We start from the raw sequence: 16894 nt of genomic DNA on the forward strand, positions 1-16894 counted from the left end.
TACCGTTTTCGTGCCCGTTTACTATTTGCTACCTTACTGTTTTTTATTCAGATTATAAAAATATATTTCTACCATCAATATTACACTTTTATCACCATCTCTTCGCCGAACTAGTGCACCTATACAATTTGCCATTGTATTGGGTGTGTTGGGGACACAAGAGATTTCTTGTATTTGGTTGCATGGTCGTTTGAGATAGACCATCTTCATCCTACACCTCTCACGGATTGATAAACCTTAGGCCATCCACTTGAGGGAAAATTGCTATTATCCTACAAAATCTGTGCTTGGAGGCCCAACATGTGTCTACAAGAATAAAGTTGCGTAGTAGACATCAATCCTCCACAATCATGTCATGCATGATCATATAACATGTCATCTTCTCCCCTGAAGATCATCGGGTCCCATTGTTTAGCAGGTCCACAAACAACTGCAAAACGGACATGGAGCACTCCAAATGCCCTCTCCACATTCTTTCTAGCTCCTTATTATCTTTGGTTAAAGTGAGCTCTTTTTTGACCAACTATCTCAGAGATGGACTTGGCGAATGTAGTCCATGGAGGATAGATACCATCAACTTGTGACTCCCCCGATTTAATCGTACACTAATCATACACGCAAACGTGTACGATCAAGATCAGGGACTCACGGAAAGATATCACAACACAACTCTACAAATAAAATAAGTCATACAAGCATCATATTACAAGCCAGGGGCCTCGAGGGCTCGAATACAAGAGCTCGATCATAGAAGAGTCAGCGGAAGCAACAATATCTGAGTACAGACATAAGTTAAACAAGGTTGCCTTAAAAAGGCTAGCACAAACTGGGATACGGATCGAAAGAGGCGCAGGCCTCCTGCCTGGGATCCTCCTAACTACTCCTGGTCGTCGTCAGCGGGCATCACGTAGTAGTAGGCACCTTCGGTGTAGTAGGAGTCGTCGTCGACGGTGGCGTCTGGCTCCTGAGCTCCAACATCTGGTTGCGTCAACCAGGTAGAAGGGATAGGGGGAAAAGAGGGAGAAAGCAACCGTGAGTACTCATCCAAAGTACTCGCAAGCAAGGAACTATACTACATATGTATGCATTGGTATCAAATGGAATAAGGGTTTCATATGTGGACTGAACTGCAGAAAGCCAGAATAAGAGGGGGATAGCTAATCCTTTCGAAGACTACGCTTCTGGCAGCCTCCGTCTTGCAGCATGTAGAAGGGAGTAGACTGCAGTCCTCCAAGTATCATCGCATAGCAATAATCCTACCCGGCGATTCCCTCCTCGTATCCCTGAGAGAGAGCGACCACCGGTTGTATCTGGCACTTGGAAGGGTGTGTTTTATTAAGTATCCGGTTCTAGTTGTCATAAGGTCAAGGTACAACTCCAAATCGTCCTGTTACCAAAGATCACGGCTATTTGAATAGATTAACTTCCCTGCAGGGGTGCACCACATACCCCAACACGCTCGATCCCATTTGGCCGGACACACTTTCCTGGGTCATGCCCGGCCTCGGAAGATCAACACGTCGCAGCCCCACCTAGACCAACAGAGAGGTCAGCACGCCGGTCTAAACCTAAGCGCCCAGGGGTCTGGGCCCATCGCCCTTAGCACACCTGCACGTTGCGTGGGCGGCCGGAAGCAGACCTAGCCTAGTGGCGTTCCAGTCCAATCCAGCGCGCGCCGCTCCGTCGCTGACGTCAAGAAGGCTTCGGCTGATACCACGACGCCGGGATACCCATAACTACTCCCGCGTAGATGGTTAGTGCGTATAGACCAAATGGCCAAACTCAGATCAAATACCCAGATCTCGTTAAGCGTGTTAAGTATCCGCGAACGTCGACCAGGGCCAGGCCCACCTCTCTCCTAGGTGGTCGGAACCTGCCCTGTCGCTCCGCCTCAAAGATCCACACAGAGGGCCGTTGGGACAAAGGTCCTTTCAGCCCCCAATCCGTGAATCACTCACGGGTGCTCCACAAGCCGACCCGTCTTTAGTCACCACATGTATCATGTATAAAGCATATAGTATATACCCGTGATCAACTCCCGAGTGATCACGGCCCGATAGTATAGCATGGCAGACGGACAAGGATGTAGGGCCACTGATGAAAATACTAGCATCCTATACTAAGCAGTAGGATAGCAGGTAAAGGTAACAACAGTAGTAGCAAGGACAGGCTATGCAGCAGTATAGGATTAACTGAAAGCAGTAACATGCTACACTACTCTAATGCAAGCAGTATAGAGAAGAGTAGGCGATATCTGGTGATCAAGGGGGGGGCTTGCCTGGTTGCTCTGGCAAGAGAGAGGGGTCGTCAACACCGTAGTCGATCGGGGCAGCAGCAGCGTCGGTCTCGGTGTCTATCGAGAGAAGAGGGGGGAGAAACAATAAATATTTAAGCAAGCAGATGCATAGTGATGCATGACATGACAAGTAACGGCGTTAGAGGTGCCCTAACGCGGTGTGAGGTGATACCGGTGAAGGGGGGAACATCCGGGAAAGTATCCCCGGCGTTTCGCGTTTTCGGGCAGAGGGGCCGTAGGGGGAAAGTTGCGAGTTGGATAGGTTAGGAATGTGTGGCGGACGAACGGGCTGCGTATCCGGAATTGTCTCGTCGTTCTGAGCAACTTTCATGTTGAAAATATTTTAATCCGAGTTACGGATTAAAAGATATGATTTTCTAAAGATTTTAATAATTTCTGAAATTTAATTAATTATTTAAATCTAACATTATCCAAAACAGTGTTTGCTGACGTCATCATGACGTCAGCATGACGTCAGCAGTCAACAGGGGCGTTAACTAGTCAAACTGACGTGTGGGTCCAGCGGGGCCCACCTGTCATACCCTGTTTAGGCTAATCAGGTTTTAGCTAAACTAATCACAGTTTAATTAGACTAATTAGTTAATTTGATTAATCTAATTATGATTAATTAACTTAATTAATTCCTTAATTAATTAATTAATTAATTTTATTATTATTAATTTTAATTCCTTTTTTTAATAAAACGTTCTGGGGCCGTGGGGCCCCCATGTCATTGGCACTAGTGGCCAGAGTGGTTTCGGTGTTAGCGGGCGCTGGGCACCCGCCCGAACTGGCGCAGCGGGCGCCCGTCCGCGGCCAACGGGGAAGGGGGGGCACGGCGAGCCGGGGCGCAGGCTCGCCGGCGGCGGCGACGGCGCACAGGGCGGAGCGGGGGAAACAGGGGCGCCACGGGGCCGGGCGCCGTGTGCAGAGGAGGCGGGGCACAGGCGGGTGAGGCCGGCAGGTAGCGGTGGTGGCCGGCCGCGGGCGTCGGCGACCAAAGCCACGCGCAGGCCGGCGTGGAGAGGCGAGGCCAAGGCGAGGGGAGACGAAGCGGGACGCGGGCCACGGCGAGGGAGGACGGCCGGGGCGCGCGAGGCCATGGCGCAGTCGGCACGGAGGGGGGGGGGGGCGAGCAGGGAGGAGGGGCGCCCGTGCGGGCGGTTGACCAGGCGAGACGCGTCGGGACGGGGCGACGGCGCGCGGCCAGGGCGCGGCCCGAACGCGGTAAGCGCGCGTGCGCGCGGTAGAGGAGGTCGAGGCGTCGGGCGCGTGGCCTGGACGCGCGAGGGGCGCGCGGCGCACGCCGTCGGGCGCGGCGACTGGGTGCGGACGTCGCCGGCGACAGAGGGGAAAGGGAGGAGAGGAGCTCACGGGGAGGGACGCGTAGGATCTCGAGAGCGAGCTCGGGGGAGGTTGGGGAGGCCGCCGGGGACGAGCGGGCGACGGGGAGCAGGCCGGCGGGGTAGGAGCTCCGGGCGGCGGCGTCGTTCCACGGCGAGGAGGACGGGGGCAGGCCGGGGCGCGGCGCCGTTATCCTCCCGATCCAATCGGGAGGGAGGGGGAGAGTGGATGCGAGTGGGGGGGTGGCTAGGGTTTCGGGGTCTCACCCGGGGGGAATAAGGAGAGAGGGGTGGGTTTGCCAGGCGGCCCGGTGGCCTGCTGGGCCGAAGCCCAGTGGGGGGGGGAGGGGGTGTTCTCTTTTTTTTTCTTTTTTTTGATTTTCTGTTTTTCTTTCCTTTTGTATTTTCTTTTATTATTTCTTTTCTGTTTAAATCATTTAATCCATTTAGCCATTTTATAAAAATATGTCTGTTGCACTATAATTACCTTTGTAATATTCGTCAACCACCGAACAATTTTATTTTAATTTTTGAAAACTTTTATTGTTTTCATCAATTTGAATTTTGAATTTGAACGGTTTCGAATTATTGCGAGGATAGCAACAGTAATCGGGATGACGTGCCATGATTAGCGTGGGATTACTGTAGCAAGATTATCCGGGCGTTACAATCAACCAGATAGTAGTCAATGTTCTACTGATGCACATTGACAGTGTAGTTGCTAGGAGGAGCTTGTCCTTCAGTCAACCTAGCAAACATGGAGACCGCTGCCAAATCCAGTGGTCATGTGATGACCCTTGACCGATCCCTTGAAATTGAGAACATGCTCTTCCGCACACCTCGCTTCTGTAAGGACCGCTTGTATCATCGATGTTTCATCCGCATAATCCTCCTCGTCAGACGACTCAACGCAGTGCTCGTACATGTATTCCATGTCTGAATCCATTACTTCAAAGAAGGGACAAAAAAATTGCACGAGCATTTCACCAAACACTTGCCGGGCGTGGTGATCCCCGCACTAGCAGATGGTACCTGCTCGGTGGACGGACAAGAGGTGTGGACTAACAACGTCGACCGAGCTGAGCGGTGGAGGTCACGGAGGTCCAGCAAGGGCTTGGCGGGCGGCTGGGGTGGTACAACAGCAGCTACGGAGAGGGAGGAACCAGATGCAGAGAAGGGGACATGGGTAGACACGCGGGGTCCTGATGTGGTTTTGGGTGGGCCGTGGGCGTCGGAGTCTTACATCATGGTGGTCCACACTCTCGCAAAGCCCCCTAATTTGCTTCAATTTTGCGAGAAAATGAACACTCAAACTAGTCTGCGGACCAATGCGGGATGGCGTTGGATGGCAAACTACGTCCAGACAATGCGGTTCCGATGTTTGCTGGCGATATGAGGGTTTGCATTGGAGATGCCTGTCGGTGTCAAAATTGGTGGATCTCAGGTGGGGGTCCCAAGTTGTGGATCTAGGATCAATGGGGAACAGGAAGCATAGGGACATCATTTACCCAGGTTCGGGCCCTCTCGAATAGGTAAAACCCTACATCTTGCTTGATTGTATTGATGTGTGTATGAGGATTACATAGTTGATCTACCACGAGATAGGATGAACTGAACCCTAGTTGAGCAGGATGAAGGTTCTTCTAGCCTCTACGGATTAAACCCTCTGGTTTATATAGACACCAGGGGTACCTAGGGTTACACACAGTCGGTTAGCATCAAGGAATAAACATGTCGATTCTTCCATCATGACTTGGAGGGCACACCAAGGCTTCAGAGGTTTCCTTCATGCACACGGAGTCACCTTATAGTTCGGTTTCCAATAACAGTTATAGAGCAACCCAGCTATCCAACCCACAAGTGCTAGACCGACAGCCCAAGGACCCCATAATCCCGGACACCCTCAGTAGCCCCCAAACTAGCCTCCAACGCCAGGGCCCATGATCCTGGTAGCCTCGCGCGCCCAAACTCTCCGGCTTGCGGGGCGAGTTCTTCTCCCCTTTTATGTTCGGCTTTACAATAGTTTAGCTGCTGACGATCTTGGCGAAGTACGGTCGGGCCCATAGCACCAACCCTTTTGCTTAGGGTTAATGATACCCCTCGACTTTCATGCACCAGAAGGAGGCAGATAGTGCAGTAGTCTTTTACAGAAAAGCTCCTCATGGGACAAGTAAGAAGCGCATATTAAATAGGCCAGGAGCGGGATGGGCAACACATTCCATCCCCAAACCATTGAGATGCCAAAAAATCAGAGAACTCTAGGAAAATGGCGAGTGCACCAGGCTCCTTCTCATGCCCCCATGGCCCTCTCTCGGGCGACTGTGTAAGCTATTCAGTATCCCGTCTCCAATTAAGCAACCTAGAGACGCAAGGGTATCTTCCTGCTTTAGATCTTGCATCCACTCGCCCTAGATTAACTTCCGCAAATGGCAAAGCTTTCACAGAGAACTTCCCTGCTCCACACAAGGAAGAGAGGGTATGCTTCGTGCCCTTCCTCTTATGAGGCTTGGGTTTTCCCACTCACCCCTTCCTGAGGGGTTTGCTAGATTTTTACAGGATCCAGCTCCATCATCTCACCCCTGGATCCATTCTGCATATCTCGAGCTACGTCGCCCTTTGCGAGATGTTTCTGGGATGCGAGGCCCATTTCGAATTATGGAGAAAATATTTTTGCCTTGTTCCCCGCACCCAGGGAGGGACAATATTTGAGGTTGGCAGAGCCGAAGTATGGTGCATAGCCGAGACGGGGTACCCTATCGGGACCCCAAAGAAGGATTCCGAAGAGTGGACCTCAGAATGGTTTTATATCGAAGACGTCCCCCTATTCGAGCTAGCTCGGAGGGGTCTGCCCAAATACTCAGACACGCCTTTAGAGAAGCGGTTTAACTGGCGACCAAAAATCCCTTCCCAAGAAGAAAGCGCCGAAGTAAAGCGTCTAGCCGCTAAGGTGAGGTTGCTAGCCCATAGTAAGTTAGCCATCATTGACATGATGGCCGCTGCCATTACACTACTAGGGAAAACTTTATACACATAACTTTAGCAGTAGCGCTTGTTAAAAAAGGGCGCTAATGCTATTTAGCAGTAGCGCGTGCACGTTAACCGCGCTGCAAATACAAATGTAGTAGTAGCGTGTCTCCATGGAAAAACGCTACTACTAAAATCTCCACTACTAAGCCGATAGGCTACAAATAGTAGTAGCGATCTTAGAAAAACCATGCTACCGCTAAGATTATTGTAGCAGTGCGTTTACCGTGAAAAGCGCTACTGCTAATGAAAAGAAAATGAAATGAAAAACAAATAGAAAAGTAAATGAAAATGAAAGAAATAGAAAAAGGAGAAAGGAAAAAAATAAAATTGATACGTCTCCAACGTATCTATAATTTTTGATTGTTTCATGCTGTTATATTATCAATCTTGGATGTTTTATAATCATTTTATAGTCATTTTATATCATTATTTTGGTACTAACATATTGACATAGTGTCAAGTGCCAGTTCCTGTTTTTTCCGTGTTTTTTACATCGCGGAAAATTAATATCAAACGGAGTCCAAATGCCACAAAACTTTACGGAGATTTTCTATGGACCAGAAGGAACAAGTTGGGCCCTGGTTGCACCTTGGGGGAGTCCCGAGGAGGGACAACCCACCAGGGCGCACCAGGAGGCCCAGGTGCGCCCTGGTGGGTTGTGCCCACCTCGGGTGCCCCCGGGACCGCCTTGATGTCGCTTGAAGCTACGTTGGTTTTTTCCCCAAAGAGGAAGGGATGTTGCAGCACATCGGCGGTAGGTATTTCCCTCATATATGAAACCAAGGTTATCGAATCAGTAGGAGAACCAAGCAACACAATGTAAACAACCCATGCACACAAATAACAACCACTCGCAACCCGACGTGTTAAAGGGGTTGTCAATCCCTTTCGGGTAACGGCCCCAGAAATGCCACATGGACGGGAGAAAGTTGTAAATATTGATAGATTGAACGCCAAATAAAATAAATTGCAGCAAGGTATTTTTGGTTTTTTTTGGTTTAATAGATCTGAAAATAAAAGCAAATAAAAATAGATCGTGAAGGTAAATAATATGAGAAAGAGACCCGGGGGCCGTAGGTTTCACTAGTGGCTTCTCTCGAGAAAAATAGCAAAGTGGTGGGTGATGTCTACTACACAACCTTCTTCTTGTAGACGTTGTTGGGCCTCCAAGTGCAGAGGTTTGTAGGACAGTAGCAAATTTCCCTCAATTGGATGACCTAAGGTTTATCAATCCGTAGGAGGCGTAGGATGAAGATGGTCTCTCTCAAGCAACCCTGCAACCAAATAACAAAGAGTCTCTTGTGTCCCCAACACACCCAATACAATGGTAAATTGTATATGTGCACTAGTTCGGCAAATAGATGGTGATACAAGTGCAATATGGATAGTAGATAAAGGTTTTTGTAATTTGGAAATATAAAAACAGCAAGGTAACTATTGATAAAAGTGAGCACAAACGGTATTGCAATGCGTTGAAACAAGGCCTAGGGTTCATACTTTCACTAGTGCAAGTTCCCTGAACAATAATAACATAATTGGATCATAAAACTATCCCTCAACATGCAAGAAAGAGTCACTCCAAAGTCACTAATAGCGGAGAACAAACAAAGAGATTATGCTAGGATACGAAACCACCTCAAAGTTATTCTTTCCAATCAATCCGTTGGGCTATTCCTATAAGTGTCACAAACAGCCCTAGAGTTCGTACTAGAATAACACCTTAAGAAACAAATCAACCAAAACCCTAATGTCACCTAGATACTCCAATGTCACCTCAAGTATCCGTGGGTATGATTATACGATATGCATCACACAATCTCAGATCCATCTATTCAACCAACACATAGAACCTCAAATAGTGCCCCAAAGATTCTACCGGAGAGTCAAGACGAAAACGTGTGCCAAACCCTATGCATAGATTCCCAAGGTCACGGAACCCGCAAGTTGATCACCAAAACATACATCAAGTGGATCATAGAATACCCCATTGTCACCATAGATATCCCACGCAAGACATACATCAAGTGTTCTCAAATCCTTAAAGACTCAATCCGATAAGATAACTTCAAAGGGAAAACTCAATCCATTACAAGAGAGTAGAGGGGGAGAAACATCATAAGATCCAACTATAATAGCAAAGCTCGCGATACATCAAGATCGTACCACCTCAAGAACACGAGAGAAAGAGATCAAACACATAGCTACTGGTACATACCCTCAGCCCCGAGGGAGAACTACTCCCTCCTCGTCATGGAGAGCACCGGGATGATGAAGATGGCCACCGGAGAGGGATTCCCCCCTCCGGCAGGGTGCCAGAACGAGTCTAGATTGGTTTTCGGTGGCTACGGAGGCTTCTGGCGGCGGAACTCCCGATCTATTATGCTCCCCGAAGTTTTTAGGGTATTGAAGGAAATATGCCCTAGAGGCAATAATAAAGTTATTATTTATTTCCTTATAATCATGATAAATGTTTATTATTCATGCTAGAATTGTATTAACCGGAAACATAATACATGTGTGAATACATAGACAAACAAAGTGTCACTAGTATGCCTCTGCTTGACTAGCTCGTTAATCAAAGATGGTTATGTTTCCTAACCATGAACAATGAGTTGTTATTTGATTAACGAGGTCACATCATTAGTTGAATGATCTGATTGACATGACCCATTCCATTAGCTTAGCACCCGATCGTTTAGTATGTTGCTATTGCTTTCTTCATGACTTATACATGTTCCTATAACTATGAGATTATGCAACTCCCGTTTACCGGAGGAACACTTTGGGTACTACCAAACGTCACAACGTAACTGGGTGATTATAAAGGAGTACTACAGGTGTCTCCAATGGTACATGTTGGGTTGGCGTATTTCGAGATTAGGTTTTGTCACTCCGATTGTCGGAGAGGTATCTCTGGGCCCTCTCGGTAATGCACATCACATAAGCCTTGCAAGCATTACAACTAATATGGTAGTTGTGAGATGATGTATTACGGAACGAGTAAAGAGACTTGTCGGTAACGAGATTGAACTAGGTATTGGATACCGACGATCGAATCTCGGACAAGTAACATACCGATGACAAAGGGAACAACGTATGTTGTTATGCGGTCTGACCGATAAAGATCTTCGTAGAATATGTAGGAGCCAATATGGGCATCCAGGTCCCGCTATTGGTTATTGACCGGAGACGTGTCTCGGTCATGTCTACATTGTTCTCGAACCGTAGGGTCCGCACGCTTAACGTTACGATGACAGTTATTATGAGTTTATGCATTTTGATGTACCGAAGGTTGTTCGGAGTCCCGGATGTGATCACGGACATGACGAGGAGTCTCGAAATGGTCGAGACATAAAGATTGATATATTGGAAGCCTATGTTTGGACATCGGAAGTGTTCCGGGTGAAATCGGGATTTTACCGGAGTACCGGGAGGTTACCGGAACCCCCCCGGGAATCATATGGGCCTTAGTGGGCCTTAGTGGAAAGGTGAAAGGGCTGCCCATAAGGGCTGCACGCCTCCCCCCCTCCCCTAGTCCTATTAGGACTAGGAGAGGTGGCCGGCCACCCCTCTCCCTCTTTCCCCCTTGGGAATCCTAGTTGGAATAGGATTGGGGGGGGAGTCCTACTCCCGGTAGGAGTAGGACTCCTCCTGCGCCTCCATAGGGCTGGCCGCACCCCTCCCCCTTGGCTCCTTTATATACGGAGGCAGGGGGCACCTCTAGACACACAAGTTGATCATTGAGATCGTTCCTTAGCCGTGTGCGGTGCCCCCTGCCACCATATTCCACCTCGATCATATCATTGTAGTGCTTAGGCGAAGCCCTGCATCGGTAGAACATCAAGATCGTCACCACGCCGTCGTGCTGACGGAACTCTTCCCCGACGCTTTGCTGGATCGGAGCCCGGGGATCATCATCGAGCTGTACGTGTGCTAAGAACTCGGAGGTGCCGGAGTAACGGTGCTTGGATCGGTCGGATCGGGAAGAAGACGTACGACTACTTCCCCTACGTTGTGTCAACGCTTCCGTTGTGATCTACAAGGGTACGTAGATCATACTCTCCCCTCGTTGCTATGCATCACCATGATCTTGCGTGTGCGTAGGAATTTTTTTGAAATTACTACGTTCCCCAACAGGTATATGGGTATATATGGGAGGAAGAAGTACGTTGGTGGACCTCCGGGCTGTCCACAAGGCAGGGGGGCGCACCCAGGGGGGTGGGCGCGCCCCCACCCTCGTGGGCAGACCGGGACTCTCCTGGTCCATCTTCGATACTCCATGGGCTTCTTCTGGTCCAAAAATAAGTTCCGTGAAGTTTCAGGTCAATTGGACTCCATTTGATTTTCCTTTTCTGCGATACTCTAAAACAAGGAAAAAACAGAAACTGGCACTGGGCTCTGGGTTAATAGGTTAGTCCGAAAAATAATATAAAAGTGTTTAATAAGGCCCATAAACATCCAAAACAGATAATATAATAGCATGGAACAATAAAAAAAATTGTAGATACGTTGGAGATGTATCAGCATCCCCAAGCTTAATTCCTGCTCGTCCTCGAGTAGGTAAATGATAAAAATAGAATTTTTGATGTGGAATGCTACCTAACATATTTCTCTATGTAATTATTTATTGTGGCAAGAATATTCTGATCCATAAGATTCAAGACAAAAGTTTAATATTGACATAAAAATAATAATACTTCAAGTATACTAACAAAGCAATTATGTCTTCTCAAAATAACATGGCCAAAGAAAGCTATCCCTACAAAATCATATAGTCTGGCTATGCTCCATCTTCATCACACAAAGTATTTAAATCATGCACAACCCCGATGACAAGCCAAGAAATTGTTTCATACTTTTGATGTTCTCAAACTTTTTCAATCTTCACGCAATACATGAGCGTGAGCCATGGATATAACACTATATGTGGAATAGAAGGGTGGTTGTGGAGAAGACAAAAACGGAGAAGATAGTCTCACATCAACTAGGCGTATCAACGGGCTATGGAGATGCCCATCAATAGATATCAATGTGAGTGAGTAGGGATTGCCATGCAACGGATGCACTAGAGCTATAAATGTATGAAAGCTCAACAAAAGAAACTAAGTGGGTGTGCATCCAACTTGCTTGCTCACGAAGACCTAGGGCATTTGAGGAAGCCCATTGTTGGAATATACAAGCCAAGTTCTATAATGAAAATTCCCACTAGTATTTGAAAGTGACATCATAGGAGACTCTCTATCATGAAGATCATGGTGCTACTTTGAAGCACAAGTGTGGAAAAAAAGGATAGTAGCATTGTCCCTTTTGTATGTTTTTTATTTGGCCCCTTTTTTTATTTGGCCTTTCTCTTTTTTTGGGACAATACTCTATTAATGATGATCATCACACTTCTATTTATTTACAACTCAAAGATTACAACTCGATACTAGAACAAGATATGACTCTATATGAATGCCTCCGGCGGTGTACCGGGATTGCGATGAATCAGGAGTGACATGTATGAAAAATTATGAACAGTGGCTTTGCCACAAATACGATGTCAACTACATGATCGTGCAAAGCAATATGACAATGATGATGCGTGTCATAATAAATGGAACAATGGAAAGTTGCATGGCAATATATCTCGGAATGGCTATGGAAATGCCATGATAGGTAGGTATGGTGGCTGTTTTGAGGAAGGTATATGGTGGGTTTATGGTACCGGTGAAAGTTGCGTGGTACTAGAGAGGCTAGCAATGGTGGAAGGGTGAGAGTGCGTATAATCCATGGACTCAACATTAGTCATAAAAAACTCACATACTTATTGCAAAAATCTATTAGTTATTGAAACAAAGTACTACGCGCATGCTCCTAGGGGGATAGATTGGTAGGAAAAGACCATCGCTCGTCCCCGACCGCCACTCATAAGGAAGACAATCAATAAATACATCATGCTCCGACTTCTTAACATAACGGTTCACCATACGTGCATGCTACGGGAATCACAAACTTCAACACAAGCATTTCTCAAATTCACAACTACTCAACTAGCACGACTCTAATATCACCATCTCCATATCTCAAAACAATCATCAAGTATCAAACTTCTCTTAGTATTCAATGCACTATATATGAAAGTTTTTATTATATCCCTCTTGGATGCCCATCATATTAGGACTAAATTCATAACCAAAGCAAACTACCATGCTGTTATAAAGACTCTCAAAATGATATAAGTGAAGCATGAGAGTTCATCTATTTCTTCAAAATAAAACCACCGCCATGCTCTAAAAAGATATAAGTGAAGCACTAGAGCAACAGCAAATTACTCCGAAAGATATAAGTGAAGATCAATGAGTAGTCGAATAATTATGCAACTATATGAAGACTCTCTAACATTAAATAATTTCAGATCTTGGTATTTTATTCAAACAGCAAGCAGATCTAAATAAACTAAAATGACGCTCCAAGCAAAACACATATCATGTGGTAAATAAAAATATAGCTTCAAGTAAAGTTACCGATGAACGAAGACGAAAGAGGGGATGCCTTCCGGGGCATCCCCAAGCTTAGGCTCTTGGTTGTCCTTGAATATTACCTTGGGGTGCCTTGGTCACCCTCAAGATTAGGCTCTTGCCACTCCTTATTCCATAGTCCATCGAATCTTTACCCAAAACTTGAAAACTTCACAACACAAAACTTAACAGAAAACTCGTAAGCTCCGTTAGCGAAAGAAAACAAAACACCACTTCAAGTTACTGTAATGAACTCATTCTTTGTTTATATTGGTGTTAAACCTACTGTATTCCAACTTCTCTATGGTTTATAAACTCTTTTACTAGCCATTGATTCATCAAAATAAGCAAACAACACACAAAAAACAGAATCTGACAAAAACAAAACAGTCTGTAGTAATCTGTAACTAACGCAAACTTCTGGAACCCCAAATATTATAAAATAAATTTCTGTACGTGAGGAATTTATCTATTAATCATCTGAAAAAAGAATTAACTAAATAGAACTATCAAAATAAAAATGGCAGCAATTCTCGGGAGCGCTAAAGTTTCTGTTTTTTACAGCAAGATTAAAAAGTCTTCCCAACGGTTCTACTTGGCACAAACACTAATTAAACATAAAAACTCAATCATAACAGAGGCTAGATAAATTATTTATTGCTAAACAGGATCAAAAAGTAAAGAACAAGAATAAGATTGGGTTGCCTCCCAACAAGCGCTATCGTTTAACGCCCCTATCTAGGCATGATGATTTCAATGATGCTCACATAAAAGATAAGAATTGAAACATAAAGAGAGCATCATGAAGAATATAACTAGCACATTTAGCCTAACACACTTCCTATGCATAGGGATTTTGTGAGCAAACAATTTATTGGAACAATAATCAACTAGCATAGGAAAGCAAAACAAGCATAACTTCAAGATTTTAAGCACATAGAGAGGAAACTTGATATTATTGCAATTCCTACAAGCATATGTTCCTCCCTCATAATAATTTTCAGTAGCATCATGAATGAATTCAACAATATAACCAGCACCTAAATCATTCTTTTCATGATCTACAAGCATAGAAAATTTATTACTCTCCACATAAACAAATCTATTCTCATCAATAGTAGTGGGAGCAAACTCAACGAAATAACTATCATGTGAGGCATAATCCAATTGAAAATTAAAATCATGATGACAAGTTTCATGGTTATCATTATTTTTAATAGCATACAAGTCACCACAATAATCATCATAGATAGCAACTTTGTACTCATAATCAATTGGAACCTCTTCCGGAATAGTGGATTCATCACAAAATAAAGTCATGACCTCTCCAAATCCACTTTCATCAATATAATCATCATAAATAGGAGGCATGCTTTCATCATAATAAATTTGCTCATCAAAACTTGGGGGACAAAAAATATCATCTTCATCGAACATAGCTTCCCCAAACTTGTGGCTTTGCATATCATTAGCATCATGGATATTCAAGGAATTCATAGTAACAACATTGCAATCATGCTCATCATTCAAATATTTAGTGCCAAACATTCTAATGCAATCTTTTTCTAGCACTTGAGCACAATTCTCGGAATCCTTATTTTCATGATAGATATTAAAAAGATGAAGCATATGAGGTACCCTTAATTCCATATTTTTATAGTTTTCTTTTATAAACTAAACTAGTGATAAAACAAGAAACTAAAAGACTCGATTGCAAGATCTAAAGATATACCTTCAAGCGCTAACCTCCCCGGCAACGGCACCAGAAAAGAGCTTGATGTCTACTACACAACCTTCTTCTTGTAGACGTTGTTGGGCCTCCAAGTGCAGAGGTTTGTAGGACAGTAGCAAATTTCCCTCAAGTGGATGACCTAAGGTATATCAATCCGTAGGAGCCATAGGATGAACATGGTCTCTCTCAAGCAACCCTGCAACCAAATAACAAAGAGTCTCTTGTGTCCCCAACACACCCAATACAATGGTAAATTGTATAGGTGCACTAGTTCGGCGAAGAGATGGTGATACAAGTGCAATATGGATAGTAGATAAAGGTTTTTGTAATTTGAAAATATAAAAACAGCAAGGTAACTAATGATAAAAGTGAGCACAAACGGTATTGCAATGCGTTGAAACAAGGCCTACGGTTCATACTTTCACTAGTGCAAGTTCCCTCAACAATAATAACATAATTGGATCATAAAACTATCCCTCAACATACAACAAAGAGTCACTCCAAAGTCACTAATAGCGGAGAACAAACGAAGAGATTATGGTAGGGTACGAAACCACCTCAAAGTTATTCTTTCCAATCAATTCGTTGGGCTATTCCTATAAGTGTCACAAACAGCCCTAGAGTTCATACTAGAATAACACCTTAAGACACAAATCAACCAAAACCCTAATGTCACCTAGATACTCCAATGTCACCTCAAGTATCCGTGGGTATGATTATACGATATGCATCACACAATCTCAGATCCATCTATTCAACCAACACATAGAACCTCAAATACTGCCCCAAAGATTCTACCGGAGAGTCAAGACGAAAACATGTGCCAACCCCTATGCATAGATTCCCAAGGTCACGGAACCTGCAAGTTGATCACCAAAACATACATCAAGTGGATCATAGAATACCCCATTGTCACCACAGATATCCCACGCAAGACATACATCAAGTGTTCTCAAATCCTTAAAGACTCAATCCGATAAGATAACTTCAAAGGGAAAACTCAATCCATTACAAGAGAGTAGAGGGGGAGAAACAGCATAAGATCCAACTATAATAGCAAAGCTCGCGATAATCAAGATCATACCACCTCAAGAACACGAGAGAGAGAGAGAGATCAAACACATAGCTACTAGTACATACCCTCAGCCCCGAGGGAGAACTACTCCCTCCTCGTCATGGAGAGCACCGGGATGATGAAGATGGCCACCAGAGAGGGATTCCCCCCTCCAGCAGGGTGCCGGAACGGGTCTAGATTGGTTTTCGCTGGCTATGGAGGCTTCTGGCGGCGGACCTACCGATCTATTGTGCTCCCCGAAGTTTTTAGGGTATATGGATATATATATATGGGAGGAAGAAGTACATCGGTGGACCTCCGGGCTGTCCATGAGGTAGGGGGGTGCGCCCAGGGGGGGTGGGCGCGCCCTCCACCCTTTTGGGAAGCCCGGGACTCTCCTGGTCCATCTCTGATACTCCATGGGCTTCTTCTGGTCCAAAAATAAGTTTCGTGAAGTTTTAGGTCAATTGGACTCCGTTTGATTTTCCTTTTCTGCGATACTCTAAAACAAGGAAAAAAATAGAAACTGGCACTGGGCTCTGGGTTAATAGGTTAGTCCCAAAAATAATATAGAAGTGTTTAATAAGGCCCATAAACATCCAAAACAGATAATATAATAGCATGGAACAATCAAAAATATAAATACGTTGGAGACGTATTAGTGGGTGAACAAATTACTGTTGGAAAATTGATAGAACCTCAAATAATTATGACGATATCCAGGCAATGATCATTACATAGGCATCACATCCAATATTAGTAGACCGACTCCTGCCTGCATCTACTACTATTACTCCACACATCGACCGCTATCCAGCATGCATCTAGTGTATTAAGTTCATTGAAAAACGGAGTAATGCAATAAGAATGATGACATGATATAGACGAGATCCGTTTATCTATGGCGGTAGATATAGATCCCATCTTTTTATCCTTAGTAGC

This window comes from Triticum urartu, chromosome 3A (genome assembly GCF_056163025.1).
Source record: "Triticum urartu cultivar PI428250 chromosome 3A, HENAU_Tu73, whole genome shotgun sequence".
Classification (NCBI taxonomy): Eukaryota; Viridiplantae; Streptophyta; class Magnoliopsida; order Poales; family Poaceae; genus Triticum; species Triticum urartu.